We start from the raw sequence: 20,512 nt of genomic DNA, 5'->3' as shown, positions 1-20,512 counted from the left end.
TGGCCAACTGGCGGGCAGAGTGAATGGAATTTTATGTAAGAAGTGGGAAATAGCAAGAGCTGGAGAGGACAGGAACTCCACAAGGAGAGCAACAGAACAAGAAAATTTGAACACAGGGAACTTCCCAAAGACTCATACTCCAACCAAGGACTATTCATGGAGATAACCTAGAACCCCTGCACAGATGTAGCCCATGGCAGTTTAGTGTCCAAGTGGTTTACATAGTGATGGGAAGAGGGACTGCCTCTGACATAATCTGATTGGCCTGCCCTTTGATCACCTCCCCCTGAGGGGGGAGCAGCCTTACCAGGCCACAGAAGAAGACAATGCAGCCATTCCTGATGTGATCTGATAGACTAAGATCAGAAAGAAGTGGAGGAGGACCTCCGCTATCAATGGACTAGGGCAGGGCTATAGGGAAAGAAAGGGGATGGGTGGGAGACTGTGAGGAGGTGGAGAGGGAACTACAGCTGGGATACAAAGTGAATAATTGTAATAAATAATAATAAAGAAATAAAAGCAATTTTGTTGACTTTTAATTTAATGCTACTGTGAAAAAAAAAACTTGGAGAACTCCATTTATTTATTTTCATTCATCTGAGACCAATTTCTTCCTCCATAATTTCTTCATGGCATTTTTTACTTCTGCATTCCTCAGTGTGTAAATTAGAGGATTGAGCAAAGGTGTCCCAATTGAATAAAATATAGCTATCATCTTGTCCATAGAAAATGTGGTTGCAGGACGTGTGTATATAAATATGCACTGTCCAAAGAACAGGATGACCACAATAATGTGAGAGACGCAGGTGGACAGGGCTGTTCTCCTCCCTTCAACACTGTGGTTTCTTAGGGAGTGAAGAATACTGACATGGGAGACCGTCAGCACGAGGAGACTCACTGTACAAATGGCTCTGCTGTTGGACACCAGAAGCAGTTGGATCCTATATGTGTCTGAACAGGCAAGTTTCAACAGTGGCTGCAAGTCACAAAAGTCCTGATCAGTCTCATTGGGCCACAGAAGGGTAAACTCAAGGCCAGAAATATCTGAAATAAAGAATGTACACTGATCCCACCCAGGCTATGACCACCAGCACCCCACAGACCTGTTGGCTCATGATGGTCATGTAGTGCAGGGGCTTACAGAGGGCCACAAAGCGGTCAACAGCCATGAGGATGAGAATAAAGATCTCCAGGCAGCCAAAGAAATGAAATGTAAAGACCTAGAATATACACTCATTGAAGGTGATATATAGGCCTCCTTCAGCAGAGAATACACAATTGTTCTAGGGCTATAGTTGTAGAAAAGCAGGTGTCAGACAAGGATAAGTAGAACAGGAAGAAGTACATAGGACTCTCAAGGGCCTGGCTTGTCTTGATGGTAGCAATGATCAGCAAGTTACCCAGTAATGTCCCCATATTAAAAATTAAAAACACAACAAATAGGATTTTCTTCTTAAAAGCATCCTGTGTCAAACCAAGTAGAATGAACTCAGTCACATTGTTACTCAGCCACATTGTTTCATTTGATCAGAAGTGGTGAACAGTGAGATACCTTTTCTGAAAAAAAAAAAAAAGACAGTCATTTTGTGGGTGATATGTGATGCTATGGAGCATTTTAAGCAAAAGTAAGTAACCCCCATTAATCATATTCTGTCTGTTATTTCTTTAATAAGTGGTTCAGCACTTCTTCCTAAATTTTAGTGACCATTTATATTCATTGTTATGAGTACCAAATATGGTTGGGAATAGATTCCCATAGAACTCTTCAAACACAAATCCCTGTTATCACAATTATGGTTAATTTTACAACTCAATGAACATAAGTTACAATATGTGATCTATTGTATTTTTATCATTAACTTTAGTTTTTATATTCAATTAACAATAAAGCATCTAGTTCATATTTGATTGTCTTGGGGTTTCATGAAAAAAATAGTGAGTTGCCTATCGCTACCACACCGTAAGGAATAACATATATTTCTGACACATCATTATGCACACTTTTGCAGAAATGATGATGTATATAATATTTGAAAACTCTGCAAAGGTTCTTTCATACAGCTAGTATAAAAATAAGAAAAATAACTATTTCTAACTTTTAAATAATCTTAAATGTATTGTTATACTTACTACTTGACATATTCAGTGAATCGAAATAATGGCTTTTAGTAGCTAGAAATATTAATATTACCACTTTTAATTCATGTTTTTTGTAATAGAGCCACATGTTAGAGCAGTAACAACCCAGTGATTACATCTGAATATGAAAACGGCAGACATAATTGTTCAATTGTTACTGTGTTGATGAAAGTTTTTATTTGCTTGTGTTAGAATCATTTGACAGAGGACTAGAAGGTGGATAAAATCCCCAGTAGTTTTTTTTCCAGTGGTTTTTAATCTGTAAACACCATGTTCTTGGAACAGAGTAGTAATACAGAAGCAAAAAGAAGATGTTGTTTTGCAGATGAGGAAAAGTAAATGATCAGTAATTGGCTCTTTATTCAGTTTGTGTCTACTTCAAAAGTCAATTACTTATTTTTAAATATCACTACTTTAAATAAAAATTAACGTAATACTGTAATCATAATTTTACCATTAAAAACAGAGCTTTTTCATGAATTATTTCTTATCAAAATAGTTAGATGACACATATAGTCAGTAATACCTAAATTGAAGTGAAATCTATTTACATGCCACGTTAAAGGCCTATGTATCCCACTCACATAGTCACAGCATGATGTTGAAAGCTGTTAGTCAAAGTAAGGAATATAACAGACAAGAGAGACACAAAATTATCCTCATATGAATTTACATTTTTCTTTTTGCAAATTTTCTTCTCAATCATAGGCTTGAGATGTCTCTTGTTTTCTATAAATGAAAATACCCATGGAGAATTCTCAGAATAAAGTTATTCACGGTAGATTTTGCGATCTTTGCAAGGACCTTAGGCTACAGGAGAACTGAGTTGTTCTGTTAATTGTTCAAATGAGGCTAGTCTTTCATTTGTGCTTATTCTTTCATTAGAATCCTCCATATTTGTACAGGAAATTGGCATATGTTTTGTGGGCATAGAAAAATGCATTTACCTCACATCATTTTGGATACTCCTTGGAAATATAATGTTTTAGGTGTTTCTAAGACAAGCTCATTAACCTCAAACACATACTCAGCATTTTTTACATAAAGAATTAAAAGTAATGGATTTAATAAACTTGGTAAAAGTTAGTTTTTTATCAAACATTTAATCATTATTTTATTTTTATCAATAGTTTTTTATAATTAGTTACATTTTATTAACTCTGTATCCCAGCTGTATCCACTCCCTTATTCCCTCCCAATCCCACCCTCCCTACCTCAGCTCCTCCCTGCCCCTTTCCAAGTCCACGGATTGGGAAGGACCTCCTCCCTTTTCATCTGACCCTGTTTTATCAGGTATCTTCAGGACTGGCTGCAAAGTCCTCCTCTGTGGCCTAGCAGGACTTTCCTCCCTTGGGGGTGGGGAGGTCAAAGAGCCTGCAATTGAGTTCTTGTCAGAGACAGTCCCTGTTCCCCTTACTATGGGAAAACAATTGGTTATTGAGCTACCACAAGCTTCGTCCAAGCAAAGGTTCTAGGTTATATCCATACATGGTCCTTGGTTGGAGAAACAGTTTCAGAAAAAACCCTGTGCCCAGATATATTTGGTCCTTGTGGAGCTCCTATCCTTTCCACTTCATACTAACTCCCCTTCTGCCGAAGGTTTGGTTATCAGTCTTAGTATCTGCTTTGAAACACTGCTAGGTAGAGTCTTTCAGATGCCTTCTGCGGTAGACTCCTGTCATACGTCCAATGCACATCCCATTTGTCTTTCTAAGTGAGGATTGATCATCTTACCCCGTGTCTGCTTTCTTGTTTATCTTCTTTAGGTGTATAGACTTCATTATGTTTATCATATCTTGTAGGTCTATATAAGCAAGTATATACCATGAGTGCTTAATTATGCCGGAGGACTTTAACCAAGATGCCAGAGGGCGGCAAGGTATTGATAAGAGCTAACACCAGAATGATTTTTGAGTGCTGCTTTAATCACACTAATCACACAGATATGTAACAGTTGCCTAGCTCATTATACATCCTGTGGGGAATACAACCTGGCCGCAGGTACGAGCTCGGACACTTTTGCCTCCGGCTTCGGCTGTCTTCTAGGTCCCGGAACTTCGCAGTTCCAGCCGGACCTCAGATGCAAAGGAGGCTGCGGTTTCTTGGGAGCTGCCTTCCATGGCCGGTCTGATAAGGTGTTTTTTTTCAGAACCGATTTGTTAAGGTGGTCTGGGCTTTTCAAGCAGCCATTCGGGAATTGGCTGGTTAGTGGCGGTCTTTTGGCGTACTCACCAAAGAGTCTGGCCTGACGCACCTGTATAGGCTCGGGCTGCATTTTTATACACATTTTGGGGCATAGCTTTAACTTATCATTCTTTCACACGCACGCACACACGTCAGCTGCCTTAAGAGCGTTCTTAGTTACTAGTACTATGAATATCTTCTTATCTATCCTTGACAGCTCTGCTGTCTTGGAAGCTCTCAATGTCTTAGGGGCGTTGCCCAGTCACTGTCACCAAAAATGTCTCTTAACTTTGCTCCTGACAGCTTTGCTGTCCTACAGGCTCATTACACCATGTTTGTCTTTCTCCTCCTGGGATACTTCACTCAGAATGATCTTTTCTAGATCCCACCATTTGCCTGAAAATTTCATGATTTCCTCGTTTTTGATTGCTGAGTCAATAGTTAATCAATAGTTAAAACCATCCTTCTCGCTGGTTTATATAGAGCTCAATTTATAGCTCTCATGACTGTCTTGACATTTTGAGACTCAGTTTTTTTTTAAATGCAAGTAAATTTTTAATAAGGATTCTTTTTTTGCAATAAGGAAACTAATCTCTGATTTGTAAAAAGGCTTTTCCTCATAAGTTTTGTTGTAAGTACCTACATTGCTGTACTAATGTAGGTATTTGTTGTATTGCAATTGTCTAAATAGTTCTTTAGTTTCATTCTTGGAATAAATCTGTAGGGAATCTTTGCTCACAAGATATCATGTTCCACTATAGCAAACTCAATATCTTGAATATATGAACACCTAAAACTTTAAATTGAACATTATTTCTTACTTCTTAAAATGCAATACTTAGATCTGGGGTTGTGGTTCAATGCACAAAGTTCTTGCTAGGTACGAGGATCAGAGTTCAGATCTCTGCCATGTAAAATACTAAGTATGATGGAATGTACTTATAATCCAAGAGCTAGTCATTGGACACAGAGAGAGCTCAGGACTCACAGCCTAGCAATTACAGGCGTACCAAACTTCATAATATTGGAAGCAATTGAAGAAGCCACCCTGATGTCTACTTCTGGCCATTGCACATGAGCAAACACATAACCACACACACTTATACCTTAAATTTATTATTTACCTAATTATTTTATTGATTTTTTTAAACTTTAAACCATATTCAAATCCTGAGTTTGCTTGGAGTTTCTATCCACTATGAAATTAGTGTGGAAGTGGTAGGGAAGGCAAGAAAATATGATTCTAATTTATTATTTTTTTTAAAATCCCAAGATTTAAATAACTTGTGAATTAACAGCAAGGATTGTATCATAATATGTTGTGTTTTAAACAGCACCATGCTGATATTACTGGGACTCTGGCACCCACAAAAGGAACATTTTCAGAATCTGGCATGGTGTTTACCAGGAATAACCTTGACATTTTCACATCCTCCCAATACAAATCAACTCTTGTGTGAATATCTGTACATACAACCCTATGTCCATTTCCATTCCAGAACTGTTTTTCAGCAGGCTCTGAAAGGAATCTAGTATGAAAACTCTGTTTCACTGGTCTGAAAACAGAGCAGTGTTGGAGAGACCCAAGGATCGCTTTAAGAGATCAACACAACAGTAAACAGAAAATGAGATGACAATGCTGTAAGTGATGGAGAAGAGCTGAATGAAAAACAATGCAGAAAGGACTAGAAAAGAAAAAGTTGACCAGAAAGTATGGCGATTTTTCCCTAGCATGATGCTACATGTGTCATGAGAAGTGTCTCTGCCTATCTATCTTCTAGAGAATCCCTACACCCCATGTCCCTATCTTTTCTAATTTGGCTACTCTGCCTATCTATCATCTAGGGAATCCCTACTCTTCTTTGATTCTCAAGAAGAGGTTACCATTTTCACTGAAGAGAAAAAGACTTTTATTTATCCATAGAAAAACAGAGTATTTCTCCGGGAGTTTTAATCCTTCTCATTGCCCCCAAAAAAGAGTGATTTTCTTTCTTCCTGGTAAAATGATATGTGGAAATCAGCTTGCATGAGGACTCATTATATGCTCCAGAGCTTAACCTAGTTACTGTACAATATGTTTCTTAACTAGCATAAAATTAATATATAGTTATTTTTCCTTTCAAATATTACTAACCAGAGGACATGATCATTGTATATGGGCAAGAGTAAAGCTAGTTTTTTTCAGTTAAAAAAAACACAAAAGAGTCAAGGACAGCACCAAGAGAAAACCAAAACCAAAACCAAACAAACAAAAACATAAAATCAATTAACCTGGACTCAGACAGACTTACAGAGTCTGAACCCACAATCAAGGAACCTGAATGGGTCTGTCCTAGGCCCTCTGTGTATGTCTTATGGATGTATAGCTTGTTCTTCTTTTAGAACCCCTAACAGTGGGAGCAGGAACTGTCTCTGATACTTTTGTCTACTTTTGGGACATTTTTCTCCTACTAGATTGTCTCATCCATCCTTAATATGACAAAAGATGCTTAGTTTTATTGTAACTTGACATGTCATATTTGGTCAATATCTCTGGGATGCCTACCCTTTTCTGAAGAGAAACAGAGGAAGAATGTATTTGTGGCAGAGACTGGAAGGAGAAGAGAGAGGGGAAACTGAGATCTGGATATAATATATGAGAGAATAAATTAAAATTTTAAAACAAAATCATAAAAAAACAAACAACAAAGATTGACTAAGGACAAATACTGAGTAAAAAAAAAAAAAGACTTTTACCTCAAAGTATTTTCAGAATTACCCTTTCTATTCTTAAAACATTTTCTCCTTTGGTATATATTCAAATTTATATACCATTAATTCATACTATTATTAAATGGATTACATGTTACATATGTTATAATTATAGTCTTCTTTTTAATATTTACTGTTACATTCTTGAAATGTAGTTGCGCACTTTCCTAACAAATCTCAGATATGAATGAATTACAGATTATACAAAAAATCATGATAATGAAGAACTGTGGGGAAAGTACAGTATTCTATTCAATTTTTCAGTTAGAGATGGAAAAACAGGCTTCCTCCAGAAGACTTAGCAAGGTGCCTAGTCTTTGCTCATCTTCCATTTATAGTAGATAAATCATAAAAATCTCCTCTCAGTTTCTGACTCTTAGTAACATCAAATCTAATTCCACCACCTCAAAAGTAAAGCATTTGGAAATTATTCTACACTCTCCTGTATCAATAAATTTTAGTCAAGTTCAACTTCTGGAACATATCCTTGTCTTCCTACTATAATGGCTTTTCACAAACCTGGTGTAAGCTTTTGTCAACATCAAAGATTTTTTTATCCAAATCATTGTATTTTACTCAATCTATTTTCTTTATAACAGTCATTTTTTAAAAGTGTTGAGTTATATATTTCCATAACCTTGCTCATATGATGTCAAAATAAGGCTTATTTAGGATAGTAGATGTACTAAAATACAGTAAATTAACTTGTAATAATGATCTGAGCTTAAAAAGCAAAAATCTGGCACTTACCAGCAATAGGACTCAGCAAGTTAACACTATTGTCTGTCAATTGCCTTTGGAAGGCAGCTTTTCCATAAAATACTACGTAAATCAAATTTTTGCACCCCAAAGGGAATTTTAAACTCATAATGGTATAACATATCAATATTCTAAATGAAATTATTCCCTAAAGTTACCATTATTTTTGCAGATGAGAGCTTAATAATATTATAAATTTAACTTTGCATTCTGCTTAGTCCACAAGAATATCAAGGTAATCCTTATCTCACTGGAGAACAAGATGAAAACCAAGACATGATGGTTAGAAGTTTCAGAGAGAACACAAAGCAAGAAATACAAGTGGATGATGAAGAGTTTGGTAGCAAATAGGAAATAATAATATCATTATTGAAAAAAGAAATGGATAGTGAAAGAATATTACTGCTCCCACTAGTGTCTTAAGCTATCATGATAAGCCTTTGAGCTCTTATAATATATTGTGTTATCTTTTCTCATTTTACTTATTTTATTGCTTATTTAATGTTTATACAATATATATTAATCATGTTTTCCCCTACAATCTTCTCCCAAATCCTCCACAACTCCCTACTCACCAAACTTCATGTTCTTTTTCTCTCTTCCAAACAAACACTCAACAAAAATTGTCAAAAAAAAAAAAAAAAAAAAAAAAAGGAAAACAAAAAGTCCTCCGAAGCACATAGTTCTTTTCGCATTAGTTCACCACTCCTGGGAATGGGGTTCGCCCGAAGTGCGGTCACTATTTACAGTGGCGCTGGATTGGGATGAGTTTATTAACCCTTTGCAATGGGTATGGATTACGTATAGCTTCATGGTTATGGGTGGAAACTAGTATCCACTTCCTCTTCTCAGTGATGAGACCCCATATGACTTGAACTTGTGCATGTCCTTGTGAACTTGTGCACTCTCATACAGTCTCTATGTGTTCATTTGTGGATCAGCCTATGGTTTCTGAAAGACTCTGTTACCTTGGATTCACCTATCACCTCCGGTGCCTACAAATTTTCCACCTTCTCTTCCTTATGGATCTCTGACCTTTGAAAGTAGATGTTTGATGAAAGAATTACATTTGTGACTGAGTGCTCAAAACTTTTCACTCTTCATTTGTTACAGTTGTCAGTCACTGTGTTAATTTCCATTCAGAGCAAAGTGTAGCTTCTCTAATAAAGGTTGATCAAGACACTTTCTATGAGTACCATAAAAGTCACAGGAGTCATTTCATTGCTATTCTCCTTTAGCAAAATAACAATTGTAGGTCCATGACCTCAGGTTCTCAGTCATTTTACCAGTGTCAAAATGGACTCCATTTCATGGAGTGTGACCTCAATATAATTTTTTAATTTTTTTTAAAGTGGTAGAAAGAAGCTTAACAACAAAGCAGACTCTAGGGAAGATGCTCAATCCTCATTCAGAAAGACACATGTGACAGACATTGGAAACAGGAGAAGACAGGGAACAGGTCAGGAGCCTACCACACACTGTCTCTGAACGACTCTATTGATTGAGGTATTGAAGCAGAGACTGAGATTCACAGCCAAACTTTGGGCAGAATGCATGGAATTTTATGAAAAAAGGGGGAGATTGAAAGACCTGGAGGGGTCAAGATCTCCAAAAGTAGATCCACAGAGAAAAAAAAAAACAACAAAAAACAAAAAAAACCTGAGCCCTGTGGGACCTAATGAGAATGATAACCCAACCAAGGACAATGAACGAAGAGGACTTAAAACCCTGGCTCAGATGTAGCTGGCAGACTCAGTTTCCATGTGAGGTCCTGAGAAAGGGGAGCAGGGACTTTCTCTGGCATTAACTCAGTGGCAGGCTTTCTGATCAGCTGTGGGGAAGCAACCTTGCCATGCCACAGAGGAAGACAATACAACCAGTCCTGATGAGACCTGATAGGCTAGGCTCAGCGGGAAGAGGAAGAGATCCTCCCCTATCAGTGGACTAGGGAGAGGCATAGAGGGAGAAGAGGAAGGGGGTGGGATTGGGAGATGAGTGGGGCCACAGCGGGCATACATATTGAATAAACTGTATTAAATGATAATAATAAAATTGTAAATGTGGTAGGTTACTCCAATAATATTTGGGCCATTATTGCTAAAATCTAAATCAGGAAAAGCTTTAAAATCTAAATCAGGAAAATCTAAATCATGTAATACAATGAAAGTGGAGTCTGTTCTCTGTTTACAAACATATTCATCTAAGGACTCCAAGATTTATACTGAAAATTATTCTGAAGAATAAAATGCACAATAAGAAACCATGTAGATCTGGAGGGAGCCAAGATGGCCGCGCCGGGAGAGCACTGTGTCTGAGAAGTGGGACAGCACTCTCCATGCAACGACCAGGAGACTGAACTCTGGGCCCTAAAACTACAGCGATCGTGTTTCCCAGGTGAGATTCTCACAGCATGGGAATTGGTCGGGTCCACTCTTGGCTGCCCAGCCAGAACGCAGAAGAGATCCCCGATAACACGAGCTTTGGGTCTCCGGGCTGGAGCCGCAAGCCTGCTTGTCCCGATCACTTTCCCTGGCTGATCGGTGGGCACAAGGGTGCCAGAGACTGGGAGTCCCAGTCGCAAGAAAACCCCACGGGGAAGGAAAGTTTCAAGTCGGATCACGGGTCACCCAGTCTTTCCCTGGAAGGTCTTGTGGATCGCGGGTACCTGCCGCCATCACAACTGAGCTCCCACCGCGCACTGAGAGCAGCTGCGCACCCAGCTCACCAGTACAGACGAGCTGTGTGCCCCAGTGCAACAGAGACTGAGAATCCCTGCCGGGAGAGGGCCCCACAGAGAAGGAAGAAACCGTGCTGCTTGGGCCACCTAGGCTTTGCTTGGGGAAAGTCTTGCAGACCACAGACCACAGACAAGTGATTACACCCAGCCATCACGGATCCGGGCCCAAGCAGGGAGCAAAGAGTTATTGGAAACCCAGCTCCCGCAGACTAACAGGCGGGCTCACAAGCCACCAGCCTAGAGACCTGCTTTGTACCAACTACTCCTTACAGACAGAACTGTGTGTCCCAAGACATCAGAGTCTTGGAGTCATTGTCTGGAGAAATTCTCACAAGGAACAAGGAAAGAAGCAAAGGGGACAGACTTAGGCAACCCAGTATACCCCTGGAAAAGGTCCCACAGACTGGCCCAACCCAGGGAACTACTGTGCCCCAGATAGACTGCTGTTACCAGGAGAGCAGTACTCACCCACCACAGATTACCTCTTGGGTTCTGGGGCACAGAGCCCCAACCTCAGACGCATAAAAGACCAGGAATCCTGAGATCAACCACCAGATACTGTTCTAAGGGGCAACCAGTTATCCCTAACAAAACAGACCAAACCATGGGACACACAGGTTACAGCAGCTGATCACTAAATTTACAGCAAGAAACCCAGAAGCAGGGCAGCTATCTCCAAGACTTCTCCCGGTGAGAGGAGAGCCCTCTCGACTAATAAGGACCACAGTTACCACCCAGGTCTCTATGCCTGAGGTGAGCTGTAGCAACTCCTGAAAAACACCGGCCATCCAGTGACTATACCCAAAAAGCTGAGAAGGCTTCCTTCAGGAAAAACCATCTTCCTGCCAAAGGGATTCTCTCCACCACAGGAGTCCAGGAACAACCAGAAACTAACTTCAAACACCTAAGATAGCCCAATGGGTAGAGGACAGCGTAAAAGTTCAACCAACAAAAGCCAGAGCAATATGGCATCTCCAGAACTCCGTTATCCAGGGGCAAATAGCCCTAGACACCCGAGCATAATTGAAATCCAAGAAGATGACCTAACATCTATGGTCATGAAGAAGATAACAGAGGAAACAAATAAAATACGAAAACAAATAGAGGAAGTTGCAGCCAAACAGTTTGTGGCCTTTAGAGAGAAAATGCTTAAATCACTGAATGAAATAAAAGAAACAGAGGATTGTTCAAACAAACAGCTGAAAGAATTGATGGAAAAACATGAAAATACAGACAGGTGCAGGAAACCAACAAAATGGCTCAAGACCTGAAGAAAGAATTGGAAAAGTTAAAAAAAAATGGAAGAAATTGTGGAGAGAAAGAACTTAGGGAAGAAAGCAGGAACTACAGAGGTTAGCATAACCAATAGGCTACAAGAAATGGAAGAAAGAATCTCAGGTGTGGAAGATACAATGGAAGAAATAGATGTATCTGTCAAAGAAAACGTTAAATCTCAAAAATTCCATACACAGACCGTCTAAGAAATTCAAGACAACATAAAAAGACAAAACCTAAGAATAATAGGAATACAGGAAAAAGAAGATTCCCTTCACCAAGGCCCAGAAAATATTTTCAACAAAATCATTGAAGAAAATTTCCCCAACTTAAAGGAGAGGCTAATAAGAATACAAGAGGCCTACAGAACACCCAATAAATTAGACCAGAAAAGAAAATTTTCCCGCCACATAATAATCAAAACAGTAAGTATACAGAACAAAGAAAAAATAATAAAAGCTGCAAGAGAAAAACGCCAAGTAACATATAATGGCAAATCCATTAGAATCACACCTGACTTTTCAACAGAGACTATGAAAGCCAGAAGGGCCTGGACGGATATCATGCAGACTCTAAGAGAACACAGATGTCATCCCAGGCTACTACACCCCGCAGAACTCTCAGTCCTCATAGACAGAAAAAAAAAACAAGATATTCAATGACAAAAACAAATTTCAACAATACCTACAAACTAATCCAGCATTACAGAAGACATTAGAAGGGAAAATACAACCCAAAAAACTAGCTACATTCAAGAAAACACAGGAAATAAATGAAGTCACTACAGTAAAACAAAAAGCAACCAAGCACACAACTGTATGACCACAGCCAACATCAAATTCAAAAGATCTAACAGCCATTGGTCATTAATCTCTATCAACATCAATGGACTTAATTCTCCAATAAAAAGACACAGACTAACAGAATGGATGCATAAACAAAACCCAGTAATCTGTTGTAAACAAGAAACACACCTAAGTCACATTACCTGAGGGTAAAGGGATGGAAGACGGCATTCCAAGCAAATGGATGCAAGAAGCAAGCAGGAGTAGCCATTCTAATATCTGGTAAAATAGACTTTCAACCAAAATTAATCAAAAGAGATGGGGAAGGACACTTCATACTCATCAAGGGAAAATTCCACCAAGAAGACATCACAATCCTGAACATCTATGCCCCAAATACAAGGGCACCCACATTTGTGAAAGAAACATTGATAAAACTTAAACCACACATAGATACACACACACTAATAGTGGGAGACTTCAACACCCCACTCTCAACAAAGGACAGGTCAACAAAACAGAAATTAAACAAAGAAACAATATATCTGACAGAGGTCATGAATCAAATGGACCTCACAGACATTTACAGGACCTTACACCCAAACACAAAAGAATTTACCTTCTTCTCAGCACCTCATGGAACCTTCTCCAAAATAGACCATATAGTTGGTCACAAAGTAAACCTCAACAGATACAAGAAGACTAAAATAATCCCTTCTATCCTGTCTGATCACCATGGAATAAAGCTGGACCTCAACAACAGAAATAGCAAAAAGCCTACACACACATGGAAACTGAACAATTTGCCACTAAATGACAGCTGGGTCAGGGAAGAAATAAAGAAAGAAATTAAAGTCTTCCTAGAACTCAATGAAAATGAAGACACAACATACCTAAACCTGTGGGACACAATGAAAGCAGTGCTAAGAGGAAAGTTCATAGCACTAAGTGCCTTCAAGAAGAAATTCGAGACAGCTCATTCAAACAACTTAATGGCTCACTTAAAAACCCTAGAAAAAGAAGAAGCAGACACACCAAAAAGGAGTATATGGCTGGAAATAATCAAAATCAGGGATGAAATCAATCAAAAACAAATAAAAGAATTCAAAGAATCAATGAGCTGGTTCTTTGAGAAAAGCAACAAGGTAGACAAACCCTTAGCCAAGATAACTAAAAGGCAGAGAGACACCATCCAAATCAACAAAATCAGAATTGAGAAGGGGGCATAACTACAGACACTGAGGAGATCCAAACAATCATTAGGACTTACTTCAAAAGTCTATATGCAACAAAATTTGAAAATCTAAATGAAATGGACAATTTTCTTGATCGATTCCACTTACCAAAGCTAAATCAGGACCAGGTAAATCAATTAAATAGTCCTACATCCCCCAAGGAAATAGAAGCAGTCATTGAAAGTCTCCCCTCCAAAAAAAGACCAGGACCTGTTGTTTTCAGTGCAGAATTCTACCAGACCTTCAAAGAAGAGCTAACTCCAATTCTCTTCAAACTATTCCACAAAATAGAAACAGAAGGAACATTATCAAACTCATTCTATGAAGCCACAGTCACCTTGGTACCTAAACCTCACAAAGACCAACAAAAAAAAGAGAACTTCAGGAAAATCTCCCTTATGAACATTGACACAAAAATACTCAACAAAATACCCACAAACCAAATATAAGAACACATCAAAGATATCATCCACCATGACCATATAGGCTTCATCCCAGGTATGCAGGGGTAGTTCAATATACAGAAATCCATCAATGTGATCCACCATTTTAACAAACTGAAAAAAAAATACAAAACCACATGATAATCTCCCTAGATGCTGAAAAAGTATTTGACAAAATCCAACATCCATTCATGTTTAAAGTATTGGAGAGATCAGGGATACAAGTCACATATCTAAACATAGTAAAAGCGATATACAGCAAGCCTATAGCCAACATCAAACTGAACGGAGAGAAACTTAAAGCAATCCCACTGAAGTCAGGGACAAGACAAGGCTGCCCACTGTCTCCATATCTCTTCAACATAGTGCTGGAAGTCCTTGCTAGAGCAATAAGACAGTTGAAGGAGATCAAGGGAATACAAATTGGAAAGGAAGAAGTCAAATTATCACTATTTGCAGATGATATGATAGTATATGTGAGTGACCCCAAAAACTCTACCAGGGAACTTCTACAGCTGATTAACACCTTCAGAAAAGTGGTCAGATACAAAATTAACTAAAAAAAATCAGTAGCCCTCCTGTATACAAAAGACAAAAGGGCTGAGAAAGAAATTAGGGAAACAACACCCTTCACAATAGCCACAAATGACATAAGGCACCTTGGAGTAACCCTAACCAAGGAAGTCAAAGACTTGTATGGAAAAAATTTCAAGTCTCTGAAGAAAGAATTAGAAGAAGATATCAGAAGACGGAAAGATCTCCCATGCTCATGGCTTGGCAGGATTAACATAGTAAAAATGGCCATCTTACCAAAAGCAATCTATACAATGGAGTATTACTCAGCAATGAAAAATAAGAAAATCATGAAATTTGCAGGTAAATGGTGGGACCTGGAAAGTATCATCATGAGTGAGTTGTCCCAGAAGCAAAAAAGACTCACACAGTATATACTCAGGCATATAGACATACAACATAGGACAAACCCACTAAAATCTGTGCATCTAAAGAAACTAAGCAAGAGAGAGGACCCTAACTAAAATGCTCAATCCCCATCCTCCATTGTATAGATGTACCACAATTTCTGCATCCATTCTTCAGTTGAGGGGCATCTGGGTTGTTTCCACCTTCTGGCTATTACAAATAAAGCTGCTACAAACATGGTTGAGCAAATGTCCGTTTTGTGTACTTGAGCCTCTTTTGGATATATGCCTAGGAGTTGTATGGCTGGATCTTGAGGAAACGCTATTCCTAGTTGTCTGAGAAAGCGCCAGATTGATTTCCAGAGTGGTTGTACACGTTTACATTCCCACCAGCAGAGGAGGAGGGTTCCCCTTTCTCCACAATCTCTCCAGCATGTGTTGTCACTTGAGTTTTTGATCTTGGCCATTCTGATGGGTGTAAGGTGAAATCTCAGGGTTGTTTTGATTTGCATTTCCCTAATGGCTAATGAGGTTGAGCATTTCTTTAAATGCTTCTCTGCCATTCGATATTGCTCTACAGAGAGTTCTCTGTTTAGCTCTGTTCCCCATTTTTTAAGTGGATTACTTGGTCTGCTGCTTTTCAGCTTCTTTAGTTCTTTATATATATACTGGATATGAGTCCTCTGTCAGAAAAAGGGTTGTTGAAGTTTCTTTCCCAATCTGTAGAGAATTTCAGATACAAAGAACTAAAGTTCACAGGCATAAGCAGATTACACGCTTATGAAGTTATTACTGAGATATTCACTAGTGCTCTGTGGTTTTCTGTTTACATATGCTTTCCTTACTCTGACTAAAATGAAAACTAGATAATTCTAATAAGTAATTGCGACTATAAAATGTTTTCAGTCAGTAATAAATGGTACCCAAGTTAAATAGTAGTAAGGCAATGAAACCCTGAGATCCAGGTCACTATGTCATACACAAATGAAAATGTTCACTAGAAAGAAAAATATGTTTAAAATGGTACCTTTCCTGCTGGTGATACCACTTCGCAAGAAAAAGAGCTTGCCACCAAGCTTGACAATCTGTTTGATCCCTGGAACCCAAATGATAGAAAGAAAGAATTATCTCCTGAAATGTCATTCTTTGATTTACACATCTATGTAATATTTTTGCGGCACACTCTCCTTACTCTCTCCAACACACCATACATGAGAGAGGGAGAGAGAGAAAGAGAGAAATGAGGGAGAAAGAAAGGCTATAAATAAGTGTAATTTTTTTCCCTGCTTAGTAACTTTATTAATTATTTGGAAATTCCATACAATGCAGCCTGCTCACACTTGCTTTCTATTCCTTCCAGGTCTATCCTCCCACTTTTGCACCTGTCTCTCCTAAAAACCAAGTCTAATTTATGTTGCTTCTATACTAATTGGCACACAGTCAAACACTCAGTGGACATTCTCTTAAAGAAAACTGTGTCCTGTTTCATCCCATGGCCCTCTTCCCCTTCCCAGGAGCTACATTTCAGCCTCTTTATTACAGTTTTTAAGAATGTCTGGACTGTTGCTTCTTTTTTGGGGGAAGGGATTGTCACAGAAGCTTTCCATGTCTCTCATTCTTAGTTATGAGTCTGCAGTCATCCTTACCACTGCAAAGGAAGCTTCCTTACCCATAACAGTGCCAGTATTATCTACACAGTGTCTAAACATTCTTGGACGTATGTCCAGACTATTTAAGGATGGTGATAAGAACTGTCTCAATAGGTCCTAAATGTTCACATCTAACAACACTTTCATTTCAGTTTGAATAACTGAAATCATTTAGTATTGTTTTCATTATTAATATATTATATTTGATTATTTAAAAACAATTCTATTATCCTTTCAGAAAAAAAATTTGATTACTATGAGCAGCACAGCCATAAGCATTTTAAAAATATGTATCTTATGAATACAGTTCGTAGACTTGCAATACATGGCAACACGCAACTGCCTAAGGTGACATCATACATTCTACATGGAGTCAAGAAATCTTGTCTGTGCGTCAGAAAGAAAATGGGCTGAAATATTTGTAAACCAACTGGGTAACTTGCGTCCTATGAGGAAATAAGTGACTTGAACAATATTTTGCATTTTTGTTGTTCTAAATACATAGACAAATGAATTAAAAACCCATAACAATCTTAAGTTTATATTTTCAGATTTATTTTTAAATTTCAATTGGTCCAGGTCATCAATTTGGAACATTTATTAAGCACTAAAATTTACTAATATACTTATGTAAAATATAATAATGTCCTTGAAAAACAAAACTAGTTCCTTTGAGACTCAAAGCCTTATTACTATTCATAAAAATATTAACATATGTGATCCAGAAAATTAAATTTGATTTTACGGTTATTATAATTATGTAACTGACACACTAATTTGAAATTTTTCTTATACTCTTAAAAACATACATTAATTACAGATGACTTGCCATGGCTACCAGAAGCATAAAATGAATCTTTTAAAGCATTATAATTCTTTTTTCCTATAATGTCACCTGGGATCATAAAACACATGGATCTTCCTAAGCATATTTTTAATAAACCTGCACTTGCTAATATCATACTCTGCTTGCAAAGTCTTTTATCATTAAGAGAATTTTTTTTAAATTCTTAAGATACAACTTTTTTTAAAAAGTTGTATTAGGAGCTCCCTAATAAAAAGTATTTTCAATGTATATCATAATTTAAAAATCACTAATTTACAGATAACCAGAGATGACTAATACCATTGAGTTATCTCAATGGTATTATTTATGTAGCTTATAAACTATATTCAGGTGTTGCTCATGATGATGCATTCTTCAAATCAATCCTAAGCACAGAAACCTTAGAATACAAGCTTCTGCTTTGAGTGTGTGCAGCTGCGAAGGTACGGAGAGTCCCCAGGGATGTATGGCAAACTGTGGTCAGTATCTTCTTCCAACAGTGTCTCATGGTCTCCAAGGCTGATGCAATGCTTTAATTGTTTGGAACAATTGCTGCCAAAACCATTTCTACACTAATAGGCACTGTTGTTTTTCAACTCCCCAATGATGGCTTTTTATAGCCAATAGATTTTGGCAAGAAGCTTCAGAATTGGGCTACTGAAAATGATTCCTGCAAACAGGGCCCAATTCCCCAAATATAATATAAGATTCTCTGAGCTCATTGTGTTGGCAGCCTTCTATGGTGTTTATGTCTTCAGTGTCCTGTCTGGTCAAGCTCTGTCATTAATTCAGTTTACCTCTTTCCTTCCCATTCATGAATCAACGCCAACTCTGTTTTTACAATTACTGCTTCTTAAGATGGCTCTTTTCTACTCCTCTCATTCAGGATGCAGCACATCTCCACCTCGTTCAAAACCCATACGTTCTAGGAAGTTCCGACATTTATATTCAAGGCATCTATGAACATCTTGTGATTTGTACACAATGTTTTAAAAACTTGAGTTCATATTGAAGTTCTTTAAATAAAGATTCCCAGACTCTTAGCCTCAGCCAATTACCAATCTTGACTTCAGTACCTGAGAGGTGAAATTGTAATGCCTACATGACTGTTACTTTTTATACCTCTGTTCTTCAACACAACAACTGCCAATGTTATTATCATTTCCAGGCTTCATAATGGTACTATTACTACTATTCATGGAGATTTGATTTGTTCTCAATGTATAAATATGTATTCTCCAATATTAATGAAAAACCTGCATGTAACTTGAATGTAGGACTCATTTTTATATTTTGTCAATGTCATTTTATATTAAGCATTAGCCAGATTATATTATAACAAGAATAGTAATAATACTTGTTTCCCAACATTTAAGCATAATCATATATGTGATTTGAAGAATGCATCATCACCACCAACACATGAATATAGTTTATAAGCTAGATAAATAATATCATTGAGAAATAACTGGCATATAACTATTCATTTCTGATTATCTTTAAATTAATGATTTCTTAATTATGACATACATTGGAAATAATTTTTTAGGGAGGTCCTAATACAACCTTTAAAAATTTCTCTTAAAGATAAAAAGGTAATAATCATATTTTTTATTATTATCACAAATGCACGTTCATTTAGATGTAAATCTCACAGTGAATCAAACCAGGGTCAAACTTGAATAGGATCACAAGCAAAATGAAATTGTATGATCTTCCTCCTCTTCAGTTTTAAGACAATATCATGTTGTTGAAAAACACTGGAATACTGTTTTATGTTTCTGCTCCAAGCTAATTAATAAAAAGCCCCACTGAGACTAGGATATCATTGTGCTATTGGTCCCTTTTAAAGTTTTGATCACAAGTATCCTCTCAGATGCCAGTACTAAAGGTTAGTCATCAGGCTCTGACACTAATGAGAAATGACTGAACTTTTAGAAGATAAGTGTTATCTTGTAAAAGGAAGTTGTTTCCTATATGTGTACCCTTGGAGGAAATGTTGGGTTCTCTCTCTCTCTCTCTCTCTCTCTCTCTCTCTCTCTTTCTCCCTCTTTCTGTCTCTCTCTCTCTCTGTGTGTGTGTGTCTCTCTCTCCTCTCTCCCCTTCCTTCCCTCCTCTCTCTTCCTCCAGGTTTCAAGAATTAAATAATCCCATTTAACTCTTTTTATTAATGCTTTCAATGTACTTTACTGTTCTGCTACATGTCCAAAGCAACATAGCCAAGGAAACAGGAAGTGAAACCTGTAAAACTATGAAGTAATGTAATCTTTTCTTACATTGTTGTTTATCTTGGGCATTTTGTCAATGTAATGCGAAGTTTACTAGCATATGTAGTTATCCACATATACGTGTGTGCACAGACATACAATTCCTTCAGGAATATAAAAGTTATAATGTAATAATACTTTGTTTTAATTTTGGTATAGAATGAGAGCCATTAAAGGGGACTATTATTTCTCAAATAGTATTATGTAAAAATGTTTTCAGGGTAGGCCACAGAAAAGAAAAAGAACAAAGATAAGTCTTGATTCATTTTCTGCTTCTACTATATAAACAAATTAAAAAAGAACACCACATGATCATCTCATTAGATAACAACAACAACAACAAAAATGCCTCTGACAAAATCCAAAACCCTTCAACATAAAAGTCCTGGAACAATTAGAGATATAAGGGACATACCTAAAAATAATAAAGGCCGTCTCTGAGATTTCATCTTACACCCATCAGAATGCCTAAGATAAAAAATATTGATCATGGGCAGAGTCTGAGAGGTAAGAGTATGAATTTATAAAAGGCAGTGCTCAAC

General features: G+C 37.6%; 1 pseudogene; it reads right to left on the bottom strand.

Moving 5' to 3' along the window:
• Positions 1–589: 589 nt before the first annotated feature.
• On the bottom strand, positions 590–1,515 carry LOC129675073 (olfactory receptor 4C16-like; annotated as a pseudogene).
• Between the last annotated feature and the right edge of the window lie 18,997 nt (positions 1,516–20,512).

This window comes from Psammomys obesus, unplaced genomic scaffold (genome assembly GCF_907164565.1).
Source record: "Psammomys obesus unplaced genomic scaffold, mPsaObe1.curated_primary_1811, whole genome shotgun sequence".
In the NCBI taxonomy this organism is placed as follows: domain Eukaryota; kingdom Metazoa; phylum Chordata; class Mammalia; order Rodentia; family Muridae; genus Psammomys; species Psammomys obesus.
This window is presented reverse-complemented; position numbering and strand designations above follow the sequence as displayed.